This window comes from Cebus imitator, unplaced genomic scaffold, assembly GCF_001604975.1.
Source record: "Cebus imitator isolate Cc_AM_T3 unplaced genomic scaffold, Cebus_imitator-1.0 Scaffold410, whole genome shotgun sequence".
NCBI classification, from domain to species: Eukaryota; Metazoa; Chordata; class Mammalia; order Primates; family Cebidae; genus Cebus; species Cebus imitator.
Window position 1 is genome coordinate 1,307,174 of NW_016107725.1, and position 4,709 is coordinate 1,311,882.

Consider the following 4,709-nt stretch of genomic DNA (forward strand, 5'->3'; position numbering starts at 1 on the left):
TTGTATTTTTAGCAGAGATGAGGTTTCACCATCTTGGCAAGGCTGGTTGCACTCCTGACCTCGTGATCCACCCGCCTCGGCCTCCCAAAGTGCTGGGATTACAGGTGCGAGACACCGGGCCCGGCCTATTTAACCATTTTTCAATAGTTGGATGTTTATGTTGTTTGAACTTATTATTATGTGAGAGGATATTTAGTTCTGTTAAGCTCATGTTCTTGGCCACATACATTACACAAATATTCAAACCTTGAAACATTTCTGTGTGGTAGGCATTATTTTCATTCAGCGGTCATGGATCTCTAGGTGCAGAGAAGTTAGTTTGCCCCAAGTCTACAGCTAGTGAGTGGTAGAGTAAGGATTCACACAGAAGATGATTTAACTGCCAAGCCTGGGGCTGCTTCACCGGAACCCACCCTGAGATGGACACAGTGAAAAACCACAGCTACACTGGGGTGTGTATCAGACCTCTCAGGACCTCGCAGGTTCCCCATCTCTATGGCTTTTGGGCATCTATTCCTTTGCTGCCACTCTGGATAGACCCTGTCCAACTTCACCAAGGCACAACGTATTGCAGTTCAACTCCTGCTTCTAGGTTCCTTGTTGAATCTGGGGTGTGAGACACGGTGGGACCCTCTCAGCATCCACACGTGTGTAGACCTGGAAGTATGAAGGAATTAATGCCTCGTGGGGCAAAGCTTTGACCAATGGGAGATGAAGCCATGGAATAAAGTCTTCATCTCGCACCCCCACCCACCATGGACACCGAGTCACAGTCATGCTAGGCCTTTGAGAGGCTGTCTAGTGAGATCAAGCAGTCTGTCTTGCTTAATACCTAGCAATGGGCAGCTCAGTAAGGCACCCCATGTTCTTCCTTCTTTCTGCCTCCTTCCCCTTTTCCTCTTACCCGTTTCCCTGACGTTACACCCTTTAATAAAGTAATTGCACATAAATGTTTGTAACTTCAGCCCGGTTTTCTGGGAAACCCAGGCTAAGACAGTGCATAAAGTTTTTTTCATTATTTAGGATGATTTCCTTTTGTCTGAAACAGTTTCTGCTCTTGGATTACTGAGTTTAAAAGTATGAATAGCCCCTTGCCTTTGGGAACATTACAACAGCCTTCAAATCTACACACCCCCGGCTTTTGGGTCACCCCCACAGATGACTATGGGGTCAGACCAGCCCCATTCATTACTGAGCCGAGGGCCAAGCTAAGGTCCTACGCAACGGCTCACGGAAAACACTATAAATAGGAACATTTATGGCCACATTTATTTAACCAAGGCTGGTTCAATGATAACATATGGAAAAATATAATCTTTGCTGAAAAGAAATTTTAACCCCGTTTGGGTATGTGTTCCCAAGAGAAAGAAAACCTGGGCACACAGCCTTAAAGAGCGTGCTGAAGCCTGGTCACGGCTGTGACTGTCGGACAGCTTCTTGCGGGAACTGCTTTTGAGTTTGTTCAGTCACAGACACTTTCCAGGAGAATCCAAATATCAGATACCTCCATGGGTAAGAAATGGTTATAGCCGAGGCCCTAATAAGAGCCAGGGGAAGGATTTCAATTGTTCAGGTGGGGCCTGCTAAGGTGTGTGCAATATAGATTATAACAGTCTTCAGATTTACCCAGCCCTGGCCCTTGGGTCAACCCATGGATGACTGTGAATCAGAGACAGGCCCCACCCAAGCAACCGAAAGCCTTCTCCTGCACTCTAACTAGGACCCAGGCAATGAGAATTTCTGATTCACGGAGGTGTCTGGTATTTGGTTTCTCCTGGAAAGTCTGTGGTTGTGACTGAGCAAACGCAAACGCAGTCCCTGCAAAAGCTGTCCAAATTATCAGTCTCTCTTCAAATACGTGTTTCTGGGGCCAGACAGATTCCAGACCCGTCTGTCTGCCCCAGAAGCCTGCTACCTCTTCCAGGCTTCTTTGGCCCTGCCTAATGGACTTCTGATTATAGCAGTCCCAGAGTGAGCCCAGCTTACATATGAGGAAAAGAAATCAGCAGGGAACGCTCACCTTATGATGCATAGCGAATGAGCTGCTTCCTGGAAATGCAAATTTTGAAGGATGAAAATCTCACTTCTGAATACATGATGGGTCTCTAATTAACTCACAGGTAATTAGAGCAATTACCAGGGGCCAGTGCACTCCTTAAGGCTATGTGCCCAGGTTTTTTTTTTCTACTTGGGAACATATACCCAAATGGGGTTAAAATTCCTCTTCAGCAAAGATTATATTTTTCCATACATTATCATTGAACCAACTTTGGCTGTATAAATACAGTCATAAATGTTCCTATTTATAGCCTTTTCTGTGAGTCATTGCCAGTGAGTAGGACCTTGGCTTTGCCCTCAGCTCAGTAATAAGTGGGGCCAGCCTGTCATTGGTATGTGTGTACCAATAAGCATGGTGGGCTGTGGAGTTCCACGTGGTCTGTGAGCTGCTTGCTTCCTCTGCTTCTCCACTGACTTCCACCTTGTGTGTCCTGATAAGTCGAAGTCCAGTTCCCAGTCTTCACTTCATCCAAGAGTTATGGCTTACTCCCAACTTCCTGGGAGAAGGGAAAGGGGAAGGAAGAGATGGCCTCCTCCCGCTGGCTGGTTCTGAGCAGGTTGCAGGGATATAAGCTCGTCAGGGTAGATCTGCCCCCAGAGAGACCTCAGTGCACATGATATGAGCCATGGGCTCTGCCGGGGCTTGGGGGAGCCTTGAGGTGCGAATTAGAACAGGATTAATATTTTAGTTCTGCTGAGGTTAATAAACTGCACTGTGCAAAGAAAATTAGATTTGTGTGCTAGGAGGCTTTGATTCCTAGTTCTAGTCTTGACTGACTATGTAATCTTGCCCCTTCCCTGGAACTATTGTTCCAAAATGAGTAGGCCAGACTAGAGTAGGAATGGCAGGTGTTTGTCAAGCATGCCGTCATCGCCATAGCCTCTGCTCATGGCAGGTATTGCTCATCGATTACAGATTTATTTTACCATGAACCCAGGCTTGGCCTCACAATTCTTCTTAACAGCCCATACCTGGTAATCACACCAATTTATTGGAGTTGGCTTAAAATGCAGCCTGTTGACCCAGGGTCAAATGATCTCCAAAGTCCCTTCTAGCAACATCCTGGAAACTGGTTAGTTCTAAGCAGATGAACATCAGAATTGAAAGCTGACTTACTCTAAGCATTGGCTTAGCAAAGCTTCCTCACCCCCTCCACAAATAACTCTCCGTATTAGTTTTCTTAGCTGCATGGCAAATTACCACAAACTTAGCAACTTAATTTTTTTTCTCACCCCAGAACTTCCGTTTATTAGTTTATAGTGTTGTAGGTCAGAAGTGGAGGCAGGCGTGACTAGGAACTCTAGTTAGAATCTCACAAGGCTGAAATCAAGGTGTCAGTTGGCTGGAGCTCTGGGAGGTTCTGGGAGTAAATGTGTTTCCAAATCATTTCACGTTGTTGGCAGAATTCAGTTCTGTGTGGCTGTAGGACTGAGCTCCCCATGTCCTTGCTGGCTGCTGGCCAGGGCGTGCTCTCACTTTTGAGAGGCTGCCTGCATTTCCTAGCTCATGCCCTCTGTTTCACAAGAGGGCATCAAATCTTCCTCAAATCTCTCTGACTTTCCCTTCTGCCTCCCTCTTATGGACCCAGCCATAGAAAGTGCTCTACTTTTAAAGGCTCATGCAACATTATGTTAGGTTTCTGGTTAACTCACCCTTTTGAGGTAAATATGCCACATGGCATAACCACAGAGTGATAGCTCGTATAATCACAGATTCCAGGGGATTAGGGTAAAACATCTTTGGGAGGTCATTTTAGAAATTCTGTCTACTATCCTCAATTAGAAATATCACAGATTCAATGTGAACAAAGTTGGAATTAATGGGTTTGACAAAGATGTTGCTTCATTCATTTAACAGTCAAGCCCCTATTAACATCAGGCATTTTTCTTCAAGAAGTGCAAAGTCTAGTGGGAGCCAATAATTATGCAACAATATAGGGGCTGTTTCTGACAGAGTTGGGCATGAAATATATTGGTGGTGATGAAGAAGAAATAACCAGCTCTGCTTGGGGTAGTGCAGGACAGGGGCGATTACTGACGTTTTCGCTGCGTTAAAGGATCTAGTTCTGCCTCTGAATTGCATTTGGTAAGTACCCTTTTTTCTCCCCAGAAGATGAGCTCTATAGGCCATTTCGTTTCTATTGTCATTGGAACTTAAATTCCAGGCACATGAGTGTACAGGAGATGGCAGCAAAAATGAGCGAGCATAAAGAGGGTGAGAAGATCCTAGAGATGGTCTTTTGTCTGCCTGCCTCCTTTAGTGTTGGCTGCATTCCTCTGTCCTGCTCAGGAGGGAGATCAGAGATGTGGTCTAACATCCATTGGGATGCCAAAGAAAGATTGAAATTCAAACTGGCATCAACATGAAGGGCCTCAAGACTTGAAACCCAGAGGTAGGGAGATGTGGAGCTGACTGCATCTAGCGGCTCACCTTCTATTGTCCCGCAGTCCTCTTGGTTCTGCTCTTCGCAGGCTAGCAGCAGAATAGGTGCTGATGTTCTGTACCGCACATGCAGGTGCAGTGGTATCCGGAGAACCCCCCCAGCAACCTGTTCTAGAGTCTCACTGGCTCCAATTGAATCAATCCTGAGGACACAGGAAAACCTGATGCTGAAAAAACGTCATCCTGGGTTTTTTTTTTTTTTTTTTTT